The 24,202-nt window shown below is 46.4% G+C and overlaps 1 protein-coding gene and 1 long non-coding RNA gene across 2 annotated transcripts in view; one reads left to right on the top strand and one right to left on the bottom strand.

Moving 5' to 3' along the window:
• Positions 1–17,626, top strand: part of LOC134992339 (uncharacterized) — a 50,837-nt gene extending 33,211 nt beyond the window's left edge. The window contains exons 2-3 of the long non-coding RNA XR_010196565.1: positions 8,907–8,975; positions 17,498–17,626. This is a non-coding gene — a long non-coding RNA (uncharacterized LOC134992339). The remainder of the gene's footprint in view (positions 1–8,906; positions 8,976–17,497) is intronic.
• Positions 1–24,202, bottom strand: part of LOC134927206 (uncharacterized) — a 605,974-nt gene that overhangs the window by 517,461 nt on the left and 64,311 nt on the right. The gene's annotated exons all lie outside the window — the stretch shown is intronic.

Here is a 24,202-nt window from a genome sequence, read left to right as displayed (position 1 = left end):
AGGGCCCCACGATTCTAGGGCCTTCCAACAGGGGCAGGCTGGTGCCTCCAAAGCTTCTTGGGAGGCAGTAATGCTGGGTACACACTAGCAGATATATTGGCCGATAAATTGATTGGCCAAGATATCGGTAACAGATTGGTGCATGTGTACAAGCGATATGTCTGTGAACACAGTCGTTCACAGACATATTTCGTTGGCCCTGCAGCATAGACGATGACCAATATATCTGCAAATATATTGGCACATCATTCTGTGTGTATGGCCGGCACACGATAGGTTGGCCGTCTTTAGGCGGGCGGGATTATTAAACTAAAATGTGTGTGGGGTGGGCACCCGACTTCCTGCAGCGTTCCTTGCCCGTCCTCCAGTTCAGTGTATGTCCACGGGCGTTGCCCGTCACTGCCGGGTGGCTGGAGTTGGGGAGAGTTTGCAGCCTCCATAAACAAAGCTCCTCCTGTTGCTGCTGCTCAGCCCTGCACGGAGCCGTGGTCACAGAGACTCCGTGCAGGGGGACGTACAGCTACCTGCTGGCTGCTGATGCCACCGCCAAACACACACTGCCTGTGTAGCACTGATGTGTTTCACATGGCTTTAAACGGGGAGAGGGGTCTAAGAACTCGAGAGGGGGCAGGGGAGGGGGAGAGTAACAGAGAAAGAGAGATGCGGGTGTTATGGGCAGATAGACACTAGTAAGGGGGGTAGGCTGGGTAGGAGTATATAGAGACTAGGGAGAGGGGAGGTAGATGCAGATAGGGACTGGGGAAAGAGGGTTCAATGCCAATGCCAGTATACTGATTAAAACAAAACATCCTGCACCATTTCTTGTGCAGAACGTCCAAAAATGTATCTTTTTAATATTTAAATGATCAGTTCTGCCTGCTGAAATGGGTCTCAGAACAGGGCGCATACCAGAGGCTAAACTACCAGCAGTGCAGCCAGAGCAATGCATAAGGGCCTGCGGCAATGAAGGGGCTCGCAGCCGGCGGCAGTGAGTCAAACACTACTCATTACAGTACACCGTGACCGGCTGCTGGTCATAAAGAAGGAGGACACGGTCCAGCCAGAGCCTGTGGGGCCCCTCCAGTGCAGCGTGCATGTGAATCTACAGACACAGTGGGCGTAAGAGGGGGGGGGGGCTCTTACGCCCACTGGGTCTGAAGATGCACATGCACCCTGCGGGCCTGTAGTCACAGGAGAGAGGCACGGGCTGTGTGTAGCAGTTGTGGTAGTAGTGTCTGTGACCCATAATGACTGAAAAGGTCAGTGGCAGTGGCAAACGCAGGATTTTGAAAGGGGGGTTTCCAAATAATTGATTACAGAACCTATGAAAAAAAAGGTCAGCCACCATCAGCCCCCCCGAACACTCTCCATAAACAGAAAGCAGATCCACCATCATTTCCCCGCAGCACCACCCCTCCATAAGCAGAAAAAATAGCCACCATCATTCTCATCATCCCCCCAACCACTCATGCTGGTCACACAAACAACTGCTGCAGTTATGAGGAGTGCGGTGACCAAGCCAACATAATTTATTATAGACTAAGGACTATCGCCTCCCCCTGTCCCCGGCCTATGTGACACAGACACATCTCGCTGCTGCAGAGTTAGAGAGGGTGAACTTGAAGACACTATTTCTCCTTTTCCGGTTACCATGCGCCCCGGATGGTAGTGTTTCCCCCATCTACCAAACGGCGTCTGGCAGCACCTTCTCAGTGATCGCCAGGACAGGCTCCTATTCCCTGTGGCCCCTGTCCCTGTGACTCACTGATACCTCAGGGCAAATAAAGATTCCTTATTTCCGCAAATTGCAGCAATAAGGAATCTTTATTTTAAGGGGATGGCCGCAAATGTTAATAGAGATTATTTTAACAATCAGTGCACACATTGTCCCAACACAGGAGATAAATAAAAACACATTGCGCCCCCCCCCCCCCCCTCCCCCTTGTAAAAAAATCAAACTGAAGCTGAAGAGAGCAACCATATGCTGGGCAGAGAAGAGGGGAGGGGGGCAGACAGATGCTGGGCAGAGAGAGAGGGGGGACAGCCAGATGCTGGGCAGAGAGTGGGTGGGAAAGACAGATGCTGGGCAAAGAGACGGTGGGAAAGACAGATGCTGAGCAGACAAGGTGTGGGACAGCCAGATTCTGGGCAGAAAGAGGGATGGAAAGCCAGATGCTGGGCAGACAGAGGGGGGGAGACAGATGCTGGGAAGAGACACTGTGTCCCAGCCAGATGGTGGGCAGAGAGAGATTTGGAGACATGATGGCCAGAGAGAGGGGAGACAGAAAGATGATTGGGGGCTGGGGGGGGGCAGTCATATCCTTGGCAGAGAGAAAAAGGAGACAAACAGATGCTGGGCAAAGGGTCGGGCAGCCAGATGCTGGGCAGAAAGTGGGGGCAGATGCTGGGCAGCGAGAGAGAGGAAGACAGATTCTGGGCAGAGAGAGGGGGACACAGATGCTGGGTAGAAAGGGGAGGGAGGGGGGTACAGATGCTAGGCAGAGAGAGGAGAGAGGTGGGGGACAGATGGTGGGCAGAGAGGGAGGGGGCAGATGGTGGGCAGACAGAGGGGTGGCAGATGGTGGTAAAGAGGGGGAGACAGATGAAGGGCAAAAAAAGGGGGAGACAGCTGCTGGGCAGAGAGACAGAGGGTGAGACAGATGGTGGGCAGAGAGAGGGGAGGCAGATGGTGGGCATAGAGGGGAGACAGATGGTGGGCAGAGAGAGGGGGAGACAGGTGGTGGGCATAGAGGGGAGACAGATGGTGGGCAGAGAGGGGGAGACAGGTGGTGGGCATAGGGGAGACAGATGGTGGGCAGAGAGAGTGGTGAGACAGAAGGTGGGCACAGAATATAGACAGACAGAAACATGCAGAGAGACAGAAGCAGTGGGTGGCAGAGATAGGCAGAAGCAACAGGAACAGGAGCATTAACCTGTGTAGGCAGGCTGATTACTCACAAATGGGGGCCATGCTGAGAGAGATCCTTAATGTCCCAGGGGTCAGGGAAGCAGGTGTTAGTCCCCTCCAATTAGGTGCTCTTCTAATCAGCATGTGCTGAGTTCCTCCAATCAGAGCTCAGCACATGCTCTTCTGACCTTTAGGCTAAGATAATGGGAGATACTCTGCACTGTTGCTGGTGGGTGAGACATGAATTTGAAACTGAAAGGAATCCCCTGCTGCTGCCTCAGATGGATTTCCCCTCTTCCTCCCTGCACGTGCACCGGTCACTGCCAGACATAAAGACAGTTTAGGGGGAAATAAAACACACGTGCCTAAATTGCATGTACCTGGATGGTGGCTTATATCTGGCACTGGCCTCTGCATGCATTGGCTCTCCTACCGACTCTGCTTCTCTTTGTCCTCTTAACAGCTGGTGCCAGGGGGCAGATCCTTCCTTTGCCTCCGGGACTTACGTCACTTTATGCTCCTCACTTCAAACCCCCATGCCGACAACTTACAGTAACTTCATGAGCGGAGCTGCGCACTCCCACTTCAGCGCCCTCTAGCTGCAGCCAGCCGCCTGCCTTCCACTGTGCATGTAGGACGGAGGCAGCTGCTGCAGCCGCCCCATTACACTGCCTGAGCTCTGTACTGTATAAAAAATAAAAATCGGTCAGCTGTGGGATAGATCAGTGGCCAGGGGGGGTTTCTAGGTACTCGGAAACCCCCCTTGCGTGCGCGTATGAGTGCCACACTTGGATGCAACTCTCTGTATGCGCTCCTGTAATCAGGGAGAGGAGAGACGCCAACGAGTGCAGAGGACAAGAAGAAAGGGCATCATGAGGTGAGTCATCCCCCTGTGCCCACTGCCTGGTGCAGAGCCTTCTGTGATGTTTCAGCCATCGCTCTATGCTCCCACCGCCGACTTCTGCACCCTGTCCGGGACTCCAGCAGACAAGGTGGGAGACATCAAGCAAGCTGCAGTGTACCTGTACACATCTGGGGCTAGTTGTAGGGTAATGCCATGTACACACTAAACGATGTGCGTACCCAGCGAACTTGCTAGCAACGGGCCCTGGCGGAGAGCCAGCCTCAGCAAGTGCATACGCACTTGACTATGTCAGCAGCGATGGAGCAGCGGCGGGGGGAGGAGCGGGGCTATGCTGCATTCGGCAGCATGGCATCGCATGCGACATCCCCAGATTGAACTGCAAGTACAGACGACTGGGGATGTCGCTAGCAATCCACGGTAGCACGCAGCGCTAACAATCTAGTGGGCACACACTGGACGATAAAACATAGGCCCTCATTCCGAGTTGTTCGCTCGCTAGCTGCTTTTAGCAGCATTGCACACGCTAAGCCGCCACCCTCTGGGAGTGTATCTTAGTTTAGCAGAATTGCGACCGAATGATTAGCAGAATTGTGAATAGAAATTTCTTAGCAGTTTCTGAGTAGCTCCAGACTTACTCCTACATTGCGATCAGTTCAGTCAGTTTCGTTCCTGGTCTGACGTCACAAACACACCCAGCGTTCGCCCAGACACTCCCCCGTTTCTTCAGACACTCCCGCGTTTTTCCCAGAAACGGTAGCGTTTTTCCGCACACTCCCATAAAACGGACAGTTTCCGCCCAGAAACATCCACTTCCTGTCAATCACAGTACGATCACCAGAACGATGAAAAATCCTCGTTATGCCGTGAGTAAAATACCTAACTTTTGTGTAAAATAACTAAGCGCATGCGCTCTGCGAACCTTGCGCATGCGCAGTAAGCGAATAATCGCAATATAGCGAAAATCGTCAACGAGCGAACAACTCGGAATGACCACCATATTTAAGACTAAAGCGAAGAGTGCTGACTTTCTTCTCTACCCATATTTTAACAACTTCCCCAAAGGAGGTGTAACAGTGGCAGTGTGTATGTGTGTGTATAGCCTCTATCTCATATTCATTTTATATATTTTTGTTTTTTCCAGTTTTTACAATTTTTCACCTTGTTGTTTTATCATCTGTTTATACGACCCACACTGTAACCTACAGTATAGCACATATACTACTGTTCTCTCCTGGTGTAACCCAGGCACATATACTACTACTCTCTCCTGGTGTAACCCAGGCACATATACTACTGTTCTCTCCCGGTGTAACCAGACACATATACTACTGCTCTCTCCTGGTGAAACCCAGGCACATATACTACTGTTATCTCCCAGTGTAATCCAGGCACATATACTACTGCACTCTCCCGGTGTAATCCAGGTACATATACTACTGCTTTCTCCCAGTGTAACCCAGGCACATATACGGCTGTTCTCTCCCGGTGTAACCCAGGCACATATACTACTGTTCTCTCCTGGTGTAATCCAGGCACATATACTACTGCTCTCTCCTGGTGTAACCCAGGCACATTTACTACTGTTCTCTCCCAGTGTAATCCAGGAACATATACTGCTGCTCTCTCCAGGTGTAACCCAGGCACATATATTACTGCTTTCTCCTGGTGTGCAGACATATGTGCAGGAGCTCCTGAGCTCCAGAGCCTAGCAGTGCAGCAGAGTGAGAGTGCCCGCCCCCTGCAGGATTCCTGGGCAGGAGTTGCTGCTCTTAGAAGGGGGAGAGTGGAAGTTTCAGCAGGTGGAAGGCCTGGGGCTGCTGCTGTCAGGTCCCAAAGGTATGAAGGGGCAGGCATCCCTCACGCTAAACCCTTCCCCAGCTGTAGGGGTTGGGGGACAGGAAGGGATGGTGGATTCAGCCAGCCAGCCACGAATTACAAGGAGTACCCGCAGTGTTGCCAGAGTCCCTGTGAAGCAGCAGGGATCAGCAGGAAGATTGTGTACCCCTAAGCCTGAGGAAGGCACCTCTGCCAGTAAGATTACTGGTGGGGACGGTACAGTCACTGCAGCGGCTGAGCCTCCAGGCAAGGAAGGGGTTAATGTCAATGTAACAGAGGGGATCTCAGATGCAGAGGACTGTGATGATGATGTTTAGAAGAAGATTACTGGGTCCATTTAGGCCTAAAGGAATTAATGGCAGAAGCTGCTAAACTTAAATCCCGGTATTATTCTTGCAAGAGAAAATGGAATACAATTGCCGATTTGGAGCGGGTCAGGATGAAATACAAGCAACCATGAGCAATATAAAGGCAAGAATAACATCTCTAAAGGAATCTGAAGGAAAGGAAAAAAAGGCAAAAGTTTCCATACCAGCAGGGAAGGACTTAACTGCAGTGCATAGAATTCAGGTTACACTCTCATCAAAGGAGATGATTCACCTGGAGAAGGAACAGGGTGTGGAGATGGAGGAATCCCCAGCTATTGATGAGCTCCAGAGTGTGAAAAAACGGATAATTCGAGACAACAGTCTCAAATTTTACAAACCGGCGCTGATTAGTTATGTTTCATTAAAACCAGTGTCTCTTTAAAGCTGCTGAGTAAAACAGCTTGCTAAGCTGCACAACAAAAGCAATTAGAACAAAGAAAAATAACTCTGCGCTTAGAAACACTTTATGGATTTGTATACGTGTGGTCTGTCATGTAGAATAAATAACTCAGTGAGACTTTGTATATTGATACTTTTTATCTAAGATTGTTAATATGTAACATTTATCACAACATACAAGTATTAGTAATTTAGTAGCTATTATACATAAAAGATCTAGTTAATAGTAAATGAGTGATTAAAAGCTTGTAAATCAGCACTAAAAGTTACACTTTATATAAAGGTATAATTGAATATTTTATAGACACATCATAACAAGGTGTAAAACGTTACTCTCCCATTAGGTATTTATATATAGTTGCACTGGCGTCCCAGTGTATTACTAGAATGAATGTCCCGCAACAGATTCACACTAATTACAGTCTCATGAAGACAGCATTTGCTTGAATATAATTACCCCCGTGTTGGTTCCTGACGGTTCCGTTTAGCAATATTTACACGTGGTATACTTGCTGCTTAATAGCGCTGTACAGAACAGCCCCGCTGGGAGATGAATGTGTCCCCACTCTCCCGTCGATGCTGCCCGCTGTTACACTCTACGGCTTGTTAATTGTGTAATGATATGCGGTCCTCACGGCGGAGGTCAGCCCAGACTCACCCGGCATACAGCAACAAGTCCCTGTGGTGGTTAATGCTGATACTGTTTGGTGGGATCTTGTGCATTTACTCGTGATGTTACTAGGTGATCCGGACCTTTGTAGCAGAGGACGCAGGGTTCAGCCGAGAATAGCCGGGTGTAATTACAGCGGTGTGCGGGAGCTGTTCGAAGTGGCGGTGAATACCAGTTGGAGAGTGACTTCAAAAAAAGTGGGCGTCCACTTTTTTTGAAGTCACTCTCCAACTGGTATTCACCACCACTTCGAACAGCTCCCGCACACCGCTGTAATACAAATCCATAAAGTGTTTCTAAGCGCAGAGTTATTTTTCTGAGCTCCAGAGTGTGCCTGTCCAGGAAGAGGCTGTGGTTTTTCTGGATACAGCATCATCGGCTGCTATGGAGACCGGAGCAGAGGCGAGGGAAGCGGAAGGCAGCTTGGGAATCCCTGGTGATGCACCAAGCAAGGTAAGGTTGGTGCAGGTGTTGTCAGGTGTAGGTTCCTGGGGGTTACCCATGGCTTCCAAGGTGCCGGGAGATGGTAGCAGTAATGAAAATAAGGTAATAGGTGATGGGCCAGTGAAGACATGAGGGCCGGGCCCGGTGTCGGGTCTATGCAGGGCGCAGGGTGGCATGGAGGGTGAGCCTGTTAACATTTTGCTGGAATCTGATGCAGGTCTTAGTGTAATTGTGCAGTCTGTGTCCAAAGACGTGCAGGGAGGTGTGGGAAAGACATTGAGGAAAACTGTAATAAATAATGGTTTGGCTCAAGGTCTGCCAGCACTAAATCAAGAGACTTTGGATGCAGGGCCGTCTTTTCGTATGGGCTCAATGGGCTCTTGCCCAAGGGCCCCAGGAGTATAAGGGCCCTAGGCTGATAGCTGAGGGTCCCCTCTTTCCAGAGGTACCAGATTTTTGAAAATCGGCCATAGGGAACCAGAGATATCGAACTTCAAAGCAGTGATCCCCATCCAAGCCTGTTAATTGCTCTTCCCAGCCAGATATCTCAGGTTCTGTATGACTTAGAGTTTTTCTGAGGATACAGTTCAAAAGCTGGGACTCTCCACTTTAGGTGGACACTGGCAGATTTTCTCTACTATGCGCAGAACCAGAGATATCAGCCTTCAAGCAGCTGGTCCCTGCTCAAGCTCCACACGCCTAATATGCAATTTTATATATTCATTGGTGGATTGCTCTGGCTCCTGAACTCTGATCCCCAAGTCCCCAGTACCTCCTGGCAGGTGAGGCACTCTAATATGTTATCCCATTCAGAGCTAAGAAATCTTTTTCCAGGAACTTGAGATATCTGCAGTCAAGCAAGCTGCTCTCTCAACAGAAAATGATGAATATTAAGCTCACTCCACTATCGACCCCTCCCTTACATATTAAACACCCCATAACACCCTGAAAGTCATGTACCGAGGCCCCTTCATTCATCCCAATGCCACCTTCTACAGTTTAGTGTTCTCCCTCCCTCCCCATCTGTGCAGTAAAGCAGTAATTAGCAGAAATTACTGCTCCAGGTCTTATATGCTGAGCAGAAGATAGAACACCCCATACCGCCCGCGGGACATCAAAGCTGCTTCTGATAGCACCCCCTCCCCTGGAGGATGGGTAGGGGCCCCAGTGCATTGCTGTGCCCAGGGGCCCACACTGCTGTTAAGACGGCCCGGTTTGGATGCTGGTGAGAAAGAAGTTGTACAGTTAATGTATGGGAATATTCCAGCTCCTGCCAGGGTTAAGGAAGCATTGTTATTAATCAGTGCAGAAATAAAGAAAAAGAAGGCTAAGACATCCCAGAAGGAAGGTATAAAAATGTTGGGGGGAAAATGCAAAGTCAAATTGTCAATTCAACTCCACGTGTTTCTCTTTCAGTGACGGAAGGTGGAGAGAGTGCGGGCAAGCCTAACCCGGAAGGAATGTCTTATGCACAAATGGCGGCAGGTATGGGGAAAAGTTATGGAAATAAGGATTCAAGATTTGGTGGTGGTAGTGGTGGCCAGAGACTGAGATGGAACCTGGTCCAGTTTAGGTGGGTAGGTGATGGTACCCCCCACTTAAAACTGATTTTCTTAGATTCATTTTTTCTCTTGGGTATACATACAGAAATAATACGCCTGTATTCATCCTATAAAATCTGTTGCGTATGATGTCAGCTTTTATAATAAGGAAACAGTGTATATTTTTTGGAGAAAGTGGTCAGTAAACAAGGACAAGGATGGTTACTATAATTATGAGGTGGATTTGATGGAGAAGCAAAATGACATAAAAGTAACCATCCTGGTCCGCAATGAATCCATACCTGAGGAAGATATCAGGTTTTGGTTAAGCAGGCAATGTGAATTGCAATCAGACATCAGGAAAATGGAACACAATGGGAGTGTGGGGAGGTGCTTGGTTGGCCAGTGTACATCTGCATCCTGGGTTGACCGGTGTGCACCATATTCTATCTGCTGCGTATATACTGTAGGTCGAGATCGAGTGCAGATATTTTATACTGGTCAGCCAAGGACATGTTTTAAATGTGGTGTGGCTGGGCACCTCAGTGGTGAGTGTGGGGGTGTGAAATATTCAATGTGTGTGGAGAGTGGACATACAGCTAGAATATGGCTAGCCAAACTGGTCCTCGAGAGCTATCAACAGTTCATATTTTCCAGGCCTCTTGGAGATCTGTAGAATTGTCAGTTAGGAATTAATGCAGCACATCTTAATTAGTAATGACAACACCTGTGCACCAGCTAGGTGGTCTGGAAAATGTGAACTGTTGGTAGATCTCGAGGACTGGTTTGGCCAGCCCTGATCTAGAACATGTAATAAGGTGAAATGTAACCTGTGTGGGGAGATGGGACACCCCTACAGCCTACAGTCGTTGCCCCATGGCAAGTCATAACAACAGGGGTGGCATGAACTTTGAAGAAACTAGAAGTTCAGAAAAGAGAACTCCTGGGGGTGGGGGTAGTTAAAGTAAACCAAGAGAAAGGGATGGTATGGGAAATTGGAAAGAAAGTGTCAGAAGATGCAAAGCTCAGCCTCAGGCCCAATCCCAGCCCCAATCCTGGTTACAAATGGAAAAAAAGGTGGAAAAACAACAAAGAGGAAAGTGGAGGAGGGGGTGATTTTTTCAAATAGGTTTGGGGTATTCTCCACAGATGAGGAAGAGGAGGGAGAAGTGGGTCTAGAAAAAGGGGAACAAAGATTTAAACCAAGAAGACAGAGCAGAAAGAACAAAGAAAGGAAAGAACTAATCAAAATGGTAGGGAAGAGAAGGAGGGAGGAGAGAGGAGGGAATGCAGGCAGTGAAATAGAGGATATTGCAGCAGAAAGTTTAGAGTGGGATCCAATAGGGATTGAATTGGAGGAAGGGAAAGAGGAGTAGGAGGAGTTTGGGAAGCCACTGTTTGAGGAGGAGGAGGTCGGTGTGGAGGTGGTTGCTGCTGAGGAGGAAGTGATGGTGATAGGGAAAGAGGCAAATAGTGAACCTGAGAGTCAGATCAATCAAAATAATGAGTCTGGCCCTGGGTCATTGGATGCAAGGGAACCCCTTGACCCTGGTCCTAAAGTGGCTGGTGTGGATGTGGTTGTGATTGAGGAATTGCCACATGCATGTATAGACTGTGGTGTTGGGGTGGTGGTGATGATAACTAGAGTAATGTATGTGCATAGTCCATTTCAATAATCTGGAATCACAATGAATGTGACTTCCGTGTTATCCATACATCCTCGGTTTCTGGCTTTTGAGTTTTTGACAAACAGGATGTGGACATCTTGTTCTTACAAGAAACTGGGATCAGCAGACTGGCAGCCCTTCACAAAGCTTAATGGTAGTGGAGGCGCAGGCCCTCTTTTTGGTCTCTTGCTGCTGAGCCACATGGTGGGGTGGCAGTACTTTTTACTGACATGGTAACCGTGCACAAGGTTGTTGAGTTACAAGTGGGAAGGTGTATGATTTTGGATGTCACTTTAAGAGGACATAACCTTAGGCTTATCAACATCTATGGCCCCCAGTCTCGCTGGGATAGGAAATGTCTTTTTGAAATGATTAAACCCTTCCTGTTCACGGCCTAGTAAGTCATCTTTGGGGGTGATTTTAATGCTGTCATTAGGCCGAAAGACAGGGGAGGCACCAGAGGACTGAGGCTGAACTATGATGAGATTTTTTTAGTTAGTATGGTTAGTCAGGGAGGTATGGTTGATGTACACATTAAAAATCAACCAGACCTCACGGGTTACACTTACTTTTGTGGTCAGCGCAGATCTAGGATAAACAGGTTTTTTGTTAAGGAGTCCTCAAACACTTTACCTTCAGAGATAAAGTTTGTAGAGTTCTCCGATCACGGGTACTTATGTTTTGTTTTGAATGCCTCAGAATCCTTCCAGAAAGGGAGGGGTCTATGATGTCTGAATGCTGAGCTTCTCAAGGAAGTAAGACAGTCTTTCAGGGCGTTTTTTCAGGCGCAGGAGTGACTTTTGGGGGCAGGCTGGAGTAGATCGGAGTGTGTCACGGCTGGCAAGGTTTAAGGATCCGGCAGCTGAGACTTGCCCAAGGAGGTAGTTGTCTGTGGGTGAACAAGACGAGGGGGTTGGATATAGTTCCTTCTCATAGGACATGGGGCAATGAAGAGCATAGGCAGGGCTAAGAGTCAGTGGATTGTAGTTCTTGTGGACAGGGCTGAGGTAGAGAACTGTGGCTGGTGAATGATGACTTAAGGACGTAGTTGTAGACAAAGAACTTCGGGTTGTGGCTTGAAAGACGAGGTTGTAAATAATGAACTGCGGAACTGTGAATGATGATTAAAGACGTGGCTGGAGACAAAGAACTGTGGACTGTGATTTGAAAGACGAGGCTGTAGACAATGAACTGTGGAACTGTGAATGGTAGTTGGAGATGTGGCTGGAGACAAGGAACGGTGGACTGTGGTTGAAAGACAAGGCTGGAGATAATGAGCTGCAGACTGTGGACGGTGGTTTCAAAGACATGGCTGGAGACAAAGATCTGCGGACTGTGGCTTGAAAGATGAGGCAGGAGACCCGAGGCCGACCGTGCCCAAAGGGTCTTACTGGACCGGGTTTTCCGGGAGCGTTTCCACAGGCAGCAGCGGGTTAGGAATGGCAGGGCTGCAGCAGCAACTGAGAACCGGCTAAGCAGGATTAGGAGTAACCAGAATACGGCAAGAATCCTGGGAGCACAGGGCTAAAGCACCTACAATAGGGTTGTAACTTGAAGCACTGGCGTCCCTGTCCTAAACCAGCCCGCTTTTATAGGAAGAAGTTTCCTGGAATTGGCTGGAAGGAACAGGAAGCAAGAACTATGCCTCAAACTTGGTCTCCAACATGGCGGCGCCCCGTAATGCAGACCTTTTTACATAGCCACACAGCTCCCTGCCTCTGGTCTCCTAGCAACAGCTCAGCAAGAGAGACCCGCTGCAGTGGCATCCTGCCACCACGAGCGGACCCCCTCACCGCTGCTACCGCTGCCCTTGGACCCGGCGCAACAGCCCTCCTCCGCCGCTGCCCAGCCGCCTGTGAAGCCAGCCCAGCGGCCCCAGCGTGCCGGTAAGACCCCGGACGCTGACAGAGTGGTGGGAGGAAGTAAAAAAAGAGAGCCCGAAATCTTTTCAGAAGGCTAGTAGTAAAAAAAACTTGGTTAAAAAAATACCTACTATACTGTAAGAAAGAGATTAGATTTCCTGATCTCTTTACAGCGGGATAGTGGGGAAATCTCCCGGGTGAAATCACAGATGAGAGAACATCAGTATAGCCGTCTGTCTTCTTTGATTTTGGAGGGGGATTACAGAAAGAAACACTCCCCGGATCCCTACCAGAGTTGTAGAAGGGGGATTGATGTTAAAGAGATAAGAGGGCTTGTTGATGGAGAGGGTGTGCTTCAGAAGGGTGAGGAAGGCATCCTAAAAGTCATCAGGTCCTACTCTGAACTCTAGTCTGGGAAGGCACTTGACAGAGAAATGATGAAGGCATTTCTGAGGGTGACACCTGGTCTCGTGGAGTTAGATGCTTTTTTTGACTGTTTGAACAGAAAAATAGGTGTGGAGGAGGTCAGAGAGGCAATTGGCATGTTAACTCCAAAAAAATCTCCAGGACCAGATGGTTTAACAGCTGAATTCTATAAAGAATTCTTAGATATCCTGGCTCCTCGTCTTATGGAAGTATATAATACTAGCCTGTATCAGGATGTACTCCCTCCTTCCAAGAGACAGTCAACTCTTATTTTGCTGTCCAAAGGTAAGGACCTGGTCCATATTGAGAACTGGCGACCCATCGCTCTTCTCAATATGGACAGAAAGATTCTGTCAAAAAAAAATTTCAACAGGCTAAAGGAATTTTCAGAGCTTGTACTTTCACCTTCTCACCACTGTACTGTAAAGGGCTGCAGTACCTTTACTGCTGTCCTTGGTGTCCAGGAGGCTCTTAAAAGGTGCAGTGCTGGAAAGATGAATAAGTTTCTGCTGGCATTGGATCAGTCTAAGGCTTTTGATCAATCATGAGTACCTGTGAACCTTACTTGAAAGGTATGGTTTCCCTATAAGGGCGGTAAATTGGCTGAAAGTTTTGTATAAAAAGGCAGAGAGCTTCCCACTTGTGAATGGTTGGGTAGGGCCTGCATTTTCAGTAGACTCTGGTGTTCATCTAGGTTGTCCCCTGAGCCCTCTTTTGTACGTGTTTACAATCGATCCTTATATAAGAAGGGTTGAGGGCGGCATGTTGGAAGGGGTGCAGCTGAACCCAGAGTTTCCTTTGAGTGTAGTAGCCTGTGCTGATGACAGTAGTAGTCCTGTCATCGGTGGCAGAGGCACGTGATGTAGACCAACTGGTCATGGAATATTCAAGAGCTTCAGGTTCCATAGTCCATCAGGACAAGTGTGAAGCTTTCTGGATGGGGAAGGCAATGAGTTTGATCTTCTGGACAGCCTCCCCAAGGCCAGTCAAAGTATAAAAATCTTGGGCATCAAATTTGATCATGGTGACTACACCAGTCCAAATTGGGTTGGGAAACTGGATGGTGCAACCCGTAAAGAGCTGGATAGGATGGAAGTTCTCTCTGAGGGAAAGGGTGGGCCTGTGTAAAACTTACCTGATCCCGAAGTTTTTGTATGTCAGCTAAGTATGTTTTTTGCCACCGTCTTTGTGGACTAGAATGAATTCCTTTTTTATTTTTCAGCTATTGTGGGGGAACAAGATGAACATCATGAAAAGAGGTATCACTTACAGACCGAGGGCTGAAGGGTGATTTGACGTGGTAAACCCTGCTGTCTTTGTAACAGCTTTTCTGAAGCTAAATGTTGGTGGTCTCTGCTTAGAGACGCCCCCTTGGTGGGTAAATGGCTTTAGGGAATGGGTGTCTTCCTTTATTGGAGTATGGTTACAGGATGGCAGACTGAGAATTTTTCGGGCTCAGAGAGGCTACTTCCCGATCTGTGTGATCCAGTGTATGAAGGTGATCAGGCGATGCGGTCTGGAGGTGGGTAATATAAGGGATCTCTCGAGAAAAGAGTTGGGGAAGAGGGTCTTGTGTTCCCACTTTTATGTCCCGTTGGCCCTGAAAGACTGCCCTGGTAATGTTCTTACAGAAGGATTGAATCTAGTAAATTCCCAGAGAGTACCTCTGAAGTTTAGGGATATTGCCTGGTTCTCTTTTCAAAGGATGCTGTATGTTAGGCAAAACATCAAATTTAGAAGTGCAGATGATCGTGTTTGCCCACGGGAGGAATGTAAAGGGGAGGAGGAGACAATGGACCACTTCTTCTGCAGATGTACCTTTAACATAAAGGTTTACAAAGCCGTGTTGGTTGCCATAGGCATCCCTTGCCTTTCGGGGCTCAGTTACCCAGAATGGGTTTACGGGGCATTCAAAGGGTATGGGAGCTTTGATGTAGACACAATTTTTCTAGTCAGCTTAGCGGTTATGTTCCACATGTTGCAGGCATGGTGTCTGGTTATTTTGAGAGGAAAAGTCCTTCCCTGTGAAGAGGTGGTGGGTCGTATGATGGATATGGATCGGATGATGGATATGGAGAAGAGGAGACTGGACACTGTCAGCTGATCCAGATTGTGGCGCCAGTTGAAACCCCCTTAGTGGGTGGTGGAAGACCTCCTCTTTTCTGTCCTGGTCACTATTTCTCAGTTGATTAGGTTTTGTTTCATTTTTTTAAAGAAGGGGTTTGCATACACCTTAACATATGCAGATATGTTACTCTAGTTATAATTGTTTGCTGGTAGTCCAGTATGTAAGGAAGGTGAATGGTATGAATGAAGGTAGGATTGTGGATAAATGTGGGAGTGTATGGAGGTGGTGGTTTTATGATAGATGGATGAATGTGTTAAATATTGAGTCAGTGGGGAATGTTGGGGAATTTCCCTGAAATAGATTCACAGAAATTATGTGGATCAAGGAAAATGTTTAAAATGAAAGTGTGATAAAGTGATAGAAAACAAATTTGAGCTATGTAAATGGTAACTATCATGATGCAATGATCTCTATTTATTTATTATGTATATAATTGTAAATATGATTATAATGTTTACATTTATAAATAGAAGCTGTGCATAAATAAAAACATGCCCAGGCACATATTATTATTATTATTATTATTATTATTACTATTATTATCCTTCATTTATATGGCACCACAAGGGTTCCCCAGCGCCCAATTACAGACTACATAAACAAATAATCAAAACAGGAAAACAGCAACTTAAGGCCCATACACACTTGACGATAAAATGAGCGACGTCGTTCATTTCAGCCCTCATCAACGGCGTCGCTCATTATATCGTCAAGTGTGTATGCATCTGACGACCACCGATGCGCGGCCCCGTGGGACGTTAACGACCCTTGCTTATCTGTGGAGCATGTACGCTCAATTTCCACTATGGACGTTACCGACCAGAGATGTCGTTGAATGTGTATGGTGTGAACGACCAACGACCAAGCCACTGTTCACCAGCCCTGTTCCCAGCTCATTATTTTAATAAACTGTTCAGTTTGGATGCTTCAACGATAAATGGTCTTTGGTCTTTGGTAGTCTGTATGCTCATGTCGTTTGCTCAGCTGTTCAAGGGAAGTTCAAGGGAAGTCGTTAACGACGTGTGCATCGTCAAGTGTGTATGGGCCTTTACAGTTGAAGACAATATAGGACAAGTACAGGGTAAATAAATATAGCTACATCAGCAGATAACACTGAAATAAGTATCAGGTGGCAGAGGACTGCTGGAGTTGATGCAGTTGAAGATTATTACAGTAAGAGAAAGGATAAGCACATGAGGGAAGAGGGCCCTACTCGTGAGAGCTTACATTCTAAAGGGGAGGGGTAGACAGACAGGGGTGACACAGACGGGGTACACAGAGAGCGTGGAACAGAGGGTTAGGATGAGATTTGGCTGGGTTTGGTGAAGAAGTGGGTCTTGAGAGCCCTTTTGAAGTTTTGTAGAGAGGTGGAGATTCTGAGGGGGTGAGGTAGGGAATTCCAGAGAATTGAAGCAGCACGTGAAAAATCTTGGAGGTAGGAGTGGGAGGAAGTAATCAGTAGGCAGGAGAGTCAGCGTGCATTAGCAGAGTGAAGAGGACGGGTGGGAGTGTAAGGGGAGATAAGGTCAGAGATGTAAATGGGAGAGGAGTGGGTGAGGGCTTTGTAAGCAAGTGTGAGAAGCTTGAAATGGATTCTGAAAGGGAAGGGAAGCCAGTGAAGGTCTTGTAGGAGAGGAGAGGTGGACATAGTGCGTTTTGTGAGGAAAATGAGCCGGGCAGCAGCATTGAGGATATATTGGAGTGGAGAGAGGTATTTGTCAGGAATGTCAGTCAGGAGGAGATTACAGTAGTCCAGTCTGGAGATGACCAGTGAGTGGATAAGGGTCTTATTAGCATCCTGGGTCAGAAAGGGTCTGATCCTGGAAATATTTTTTAGATGAAAACAACAGGTTTGTGAGAGGTGCTGAATGTGTGGTTTGAATGAGAGGGAGGAGTAAAGGATTACTATAAGAAAGCACACTTGGGGGCTAGAGGAAATAGTAGTGCCATCAATAGATAGTGAGATTGTGGGAGGTGAGGTTATGCGGGAGGGAGGGAAGATGATCAGCTCAGTCTTAAACATGTTAAGTTTAAGAAAGCACTGGGACATCCAAACAGAGATAGTAGAGAGACAGTTGGAGATTCGAGTGAAGAGAGCAGGGGAGTGGTCCGGAGAGGAAAGATAGATTTGAGTGTCATCAGCATAGAGATAGTAACATAGTAACATAGTATTTGAGGTTGAATAGAAGCAAATTGCTCATCGTGTTCAATCTGTTTTAAGTTGTGATGATTCTACATACTTGCTAAATAATGTTTTATGACTAGTTAGCTACTATAACCCATGTTACCCCCGGATTAACCACGTTGACATTTTAAGTATTATAACCTTGGATAGCTTTTTCATTCAGAAATGTATCCATTCCTTTTTTAAATCCAATTACAGAGTCCGCCATTACCACCTTCCCTGGCAGGGAATTCCACATCCTGATTGTCTTAACAGTGAAGAACCCTTTCCTCCGTTGCATTTGGAACTTTCTCTCCTCCAGTCACAGCGAGTGCCCACGTGTCCTAAACTGTGTTCTTTTAATAAATAATTCCTCTGATAACTCTTTGTGATGTCCCTTTACATATTTGAAGATATTAATAATATCTCCTCTCAGGCGCCTCTTTTCTAGTGTATACATATTCAGCCTAGTAAGTCTTTCCTTTATAGTCTAGTCCTTCTAGGCCTTTAATCAATTTAGTAGCTCGCCTTTGAACACTTTCGAGTTCACTGATGTCTTTTTTTATACAATGATGCCCAAAACTGAACACAATATTCCAGGTGCGGACGTACCAATGCCTTATACAGCGGCATGATTACATCCGAGTCCCTTGTCTCAATTCCCCTTTTTATGCACGCTAGCACCTTACTTGCCTTCTTTACTGTGTTTTGACATTGTGTATGGTTATTAAGCCTATTATCAATGAATACCCCCAAATCTTTTTCCAACTCTGTTTCCCCTAGGCGTTCCCCATTTAATATGTAGGATGCAAGTTTGTTTTTAGTCCCAAAATGCATAACCTTGCATTTGTCTGTATTGAACTTCATTTTCCATTTAGACGCCCAGAGTTCAAGTTTAGATAGATCATTCTGCAAGGACTCCACATCCAATTATTAATTAATTATCTTACACAGTTTAGTATCATCTGCAAAGATTGACAGTGTGCTTTCCAGGCCTATTTCTAGGTCATTGATATGTTGAACAGTAGTGGTCCGAGTACGTACCCTTGTGGTATTCCGCTGACTACTGGGGACCAGGTTGAGGACTTCCTGTTGACCACTACTCGCTGTACCTTGCTATCCAACCAGCTGCTTATCCATGTGCAAATAGGTTTTCCTAGGCCAATCTCCTTTAATTTGATCATCAGTCTCCTGTGAGGAACTGTATCGAAGGCTTTTGCAAAATCTAGGAAGACCACATCCACTGCTTTTCCTTGATCAAGATTATTGCTCACTTCCTCGTAGAAGCTAATTAAGTTAGTCTGACATGACCTGTCCCTCACAAATCAAAAGAACTAATGAGCTTACCTAGTGAGAATGTATATATAGAGAGAAAAGAAGAGGACTAGGAACAGAGCCTTGGAGTACACCTACAGTTAGTGGAAGTGAGGGGGAGGAGGAGTCATGAGAGGAGACAGAGAATTCATAATTTTTTTGATGGGCATTTTGTTCTATTTCGGGGCGGCAGCTATTTGATCGCAGAAACTGCTTTTTAGCAGAAACTGTAATCCTTACTGAATTAAGCCCATACTACTGCTCTCTCCCAGTGTAACCTAGATGCATATACAGTACTGATTATACTATACAATAAGTGGGCAGCAGAGAAGGAATTTGTAAAACTGCGCGGTAGAGCTGCACTACTGTGGCCGCCATTTTAGCATCCCAAAGCCATATCCATGACCCATACAATATAAACATCTTTTAATGTATATCTAAACGTGGATAGTATTTATTTTTATTTGGCAAAATGACTCAAGGTACTGTGACACAATTGCTGTTATAGCTGCAGAGCATCACAGGAGAATAGAGTGCCTATTTCCTTTTCCTGTGTGCTCTTTAGTAAACTAGGTCATTACAGTATGTAAATTGTAGGAAGATTTGGCACATTTCATGAAGACGATCTGCCAGTGTGTACAGAGGAAAGATTAATTGGCCAATGTCCTCAACCACAGATATATCTGCAGATGGCAGTGCTGGTTGGTCAGTGTGTACCATCTACAGATATATCTGCAGATTGATTGATCTGCAGATATATCTGCCAGTGTGTATCCAGCTTTAAGGTGGGTACACACTGGCCGATATATATCGGCCGTTCTATTGAACGGCCAATATATCGCGGGTCCGTCAGCCAGTGTGTACGGGCGATACGTCTGTGAACTCCGTTGTTCACAAACGTATCGTGTCGGTGAACGACGGACAGCCGATGGCCAATATATCTACCAATATATTGTTGCATCGCTGTATGTGTACGGGCGGTCGGCCAACCACCCGTACACAAGCTGCGGCAGCCGGCGGTGATTGACAGCTGAACTGGGCGGGCGTGTTTACACGCCCGCCCAGTTCATAATGTCAGTCCCCGATGGATCGGGCAGTATGTATGCTCAACACACTGCCCGACCTGCCATAGACATATCTGAAGATCAATTGATCGGCAGACATATCTACCAGTGTGTACCCACCTTTAGAAAATGCTGCCCAGCTGCTCTGATCAGAAGGGCCAGGCAGCAATCTCTACCTACAACCAGTGATTTTTTTTTTTTTTAAATGTGTCAGTCGGTAAAGATAGTACCTCTGCTGCTCCAGCATGGAGCTATGGAAAACATGAGACTTAGTGGGCCAAGTGGTTCTTACCAGCATCAAATTTTATGTTTCTATGTTAGTGTGACCCGAAGACTTGATCTGAGAAGCACTGTTCTTATGTATGAAAATCCCAGGAGATAAGCAGTTTATGAGATACTCAAATCACCCCACCAGCCACCAACTATCATTGCGTATTCAGAGTCACTGATACCCTGTTCACACCGCAAATGCCGGGTCGCACCTGGGAATTGGAAACGGGTCCTTCCCGGGTGCACCCCGGCATTGGACTCTTTCAGACTGGCTTCTCGACCCAGCAATATGCCGGGTCGTGTTGCCATCGGGGACGGTGACGGAGCCAGCATAGGAGGCGGGTGCGGAGGCGGCGCCGGAGATGAGATCATCTCAGCGCCGCCTCTCCCTATGCTGTGAACGTGTCCCGGGTTGGTAATAACCCTTCTTTATTCCCGGGTTGAATTACCGGGTCAGGCGTCCCGGGAATCCGGCAGTGACCCGTTCACACTGCACAGGGAACCGCGTCGACTTGGCAAACTACTAGGTTATTTGTGCATGGTGAATGGGGTATTGGATTATATTTCTTCCTCAATCTGGAACATCTTCACCATAATGTATATGCACACTTACATGGATTCAGTTGCTGCAACATACAGGTGTACCTAATAAAAATGTACAGTATGTATGGTGACTGAAAATAAAATAAAATAGACCAGCAAAAAGACTGAACTGGGAAATCATGCTAAAATGCAGGAGTCTGAAAGATATGGTGGTAAAGGTCATAGTCTGTGATTTGCGCTAGATTTAAAAGGCAAAACTCACTTTAAATGTAGCCGTTAAATTGCTGAAAAGTCTTGGACAGAATCTGCTTTGCATAAGGTCCCTAAAGTGTCTTTTACTACATTTAAAGGGGATTGTAAGCTTTTCTGTATTCACATGTGATTGCAAATATTTTTACTAGAGATGAGCGGGTTCGGTTTCTCTGAATCCGAACCCGCCAGAACTTCATGTTTTTTTTCACGGGTCCGAGCGACTCGGATCTTCCCGCCTTGCTCGGTTAACCCGAGCGCGCCCGAACGTCATCATGACGCTGTCGGATTCTCGCGAGGCTCGGATTCTATCGCGAGACTCGGATTCTATATAAGGAGCCGCGCGTCGCCGCCATTTTCACACGTGCATTGAGATTGATAGGGAGAGGACGTGGCTGGCGTCCTCTCCATTTAGATTATAAGAGACTGAGAGAGATTTACTGGAGCTGACTAGGAGGAGTACTGTTACTGTAGAAGTGTAGAGACTGAGTGGAGAGAGTTTACTAGTGAGGACAGTGCAGTTTACTTTATAATCCGTTCTCTGCCTGAAAAAAGCGATACACAGCACACAGTGACTCAGTCACATACCATATCTGTGTGCACTGCTCAGGCTCAGGCCAGTGTGCTGCATCATCTATTATCTATATATAATATTATATATATCTGTCTGACTGCTCAGCTCACACAGCTTATAATTGTGGGGGAGACTGGGGAGCACTACTGCAGTGCCAGTTATAGGTTATAGCAGGAGCCAGGAGTACATAATATATTATATAGTGAGTGACCACCAGACACACAGTGCAGTTTATTTAATATATCCGTTCTCTGCCTGAAAAAAGCGATACACACAGTGACTCAGTCAGTCACATACCATATCTGTGTGCACTGCTCAGGCTCAGGCCAGTGTGCTGCATCATCTATTATCTATATATAATATTATATATATCTGTCTGACTGCTCAGCTCACACAGCTTATAATTGTGGGGGAGACTGGGGAGCACTACTGCAGTGCCAGTTATAGGTTATAGCAGGAGCCAGGAGTACATAATATATTATATAGTGAGTGACCACCAGACACACACAGTGCAGTTTATTTAATATATCCGTTCTCTGCCTGAAAAAAGCGATACACACAGTGACTCAGTCAGTCACATACCATATCTGTGTGCACTGCTCAGGCTCAGGCCAGTGTGCTGCATCATCTATTATCTATATATAATATTATATATATCTGTCTGACTGCTCAGCTCACACAGCTTATAATTGTGGGGGAGACTGGGGAGCACTACTGCAGTGCCAGTTATAGGTTATAGCAGGAGCCAGGAGTACATAATATATTATATAGTGAGTGACCACCAGACACACAGTGCAGTTTATTTAATATATCCGTTCTCTGCCTGAAAAAAGCGATACACACAGTGACTCAGTCAGTCACATACCATATCTGTGTGCACTGCTCAGGCTCAGGCCAGTGTGCTGCATCATCTATTATCTATATATAATATTATATATATCTGTCTGACTGCTCAGCTCACACAGCTTATAATTGTGGGGGAGACTGGGGAGCACTACTGCAGTGCCAGTTATAGGTTATAGCAGGAGCCAGGAGTACATAATATATTATATAGTGAGTGACCACCAGACACACAGTGCAGTTTATTTAATATATCCGTTCTCTGCCTGAAAAAAGCGATACACACAGTGACTCAGTCAGTCACATACCATATCTGTGTGCACTGCTCAGGCTCAGGCCAGTGTGCTGCATCATCTATTATCTATATATAATATTATATATATCTGTCTGACTGCTCAGCTCACACAGCTTATAATTGTGGGGGAGACTGGGGAGCACTACTGCAGTGCCAGTTATAGGTTATAGCAGGAGCCAGGAGTACATAATATATTATATAGTGAGTGACCACCAGACACACAGTGCAGTTTATTTAATATATCCGTTCTCTGCCTGAAAAAAGCGATACACACAGTGACTCAGTCAGTCACATATCATATCTGTGTGCACTGCTCAGGCTCAGGCCAGTGTGCTGCATCATCTATTATCTATATATAATATTATATATATCTGTCTGACTGCTCAGCTCACACAGCTTATAATTGTGGGGGAGACTGGGGAGCACTACTGCAGTGCCAGTTATAGGTTATAGCAGGAGCCAGGAGTACATAATATATTATATAGTGAGTGACCACCAGACACACAGTGCAGTTTATTTAATATATCCGTTCTCTGCCTGAAAAAAGCGATACACACAGTGACTCAGTCAGTCACATACCATATCTGTGTGCACTGCTCAGGCTCAGGCCAGTGTGCTGCATCATCTATTATCTATATATAATATTATATATATCTGTCTGACTGCTCAGCTCACACAGCTTATAATTGTGGGGGAGACTGGGGAGCACTACTGCAGTGCCAGTTATAGGTTATAGCAGGAGCCAGGAGTACATAATATATTATATAGTGAGTGACCACCAGACACACAGTGCAGTTTATTTAATATATCCATTCTCTGCCTGAAAAAAGCGATACACACAGTGACTCAGTCAGTCACATACCATATCTGTGTGCACTGCTCAGGCTCAGGCCAGTGTGCTGCATCATCTATTATCTATATATAATATTATATATATCTGTCTGACTGCTCAGCTCACACAGCTTATAATTGTGGGGGAGACTGGGGAGCACTACTGCAGTGCCAGTTATAGGTTATAGCAGGAGCCAGGAGTACATAATATATTATATAGTGAGTGACCACCAGACACACAGTGCAGTTTATTTAATATATCCGTTCTCTGCCTGAAAAAAGCGATACACACAGTGACTCAGTCAGTCACATACCATATCTGTGTGCACTGCTCAGGCTCAGGCCAGTGTGCTGCATCATCTATATATATTATATATCTGTCTGACTGCTCAGCTCACACAGCTTATAATTGTGGGGGAGACTGGGGAGCACTACTGCAGTGCCAGTTATAGGTTATAGCAGGAGCCAGGAGTACATATTATATTAAAATTAAACAGTGCACACTTTTGCTGCAGGAGTGCCACTGCCAGTGTGACTGACCAGTGACCTGACCACACTGACCACCAGTATAGTTAGTAGTATACTTATATTGTGATTGCCTGAAAAAGTTAAACACTCGTCGTGTGACTTCACTTGTGTGTTTTTTTTTTTTTTATTCTATAAAAATAAAACTCATTCTGCTGACAGACAGTGTCCAGCAGGTCCGTCATTATATAATATATAATATATACCTGTCCGGCTGCAGTAGTGATATATATATATATTTTTTATATCATTTATCATCCAGTCGCAGCAGACACAGTACGGTAGTTCACGGCTGTGGCTACCTCTGTGTCTCTGCACTCGGCAGGCAGTCCGTCCATAATTGTAATACCACCTAACCGTGGATTTTTTTCATTCTTCTTTATACATACATAGTTACATAGACATCTTCTCTTTATCAA

Source organism: Pseudophryne corroboree, chromosome 1, assembly GCF_028390025.1.
Source record: "Pseudophryne corroboree isolate aPseCor3 chromosome 1, aPseCor3.hap2, whole genome shotgun sequence".
Taxonomy (NCBI): domain Eukaryota; kingdom Metazoa; phylum Chordata; class Amphibia; order Anura; family Myobatrachidae; genus Pseudophryne; species Pseudophryne corroboree.
Note: the sequence above shows the minus strand (reverse complement) of the source record. Positions and strands in the feature narration are given on the sequence as shown.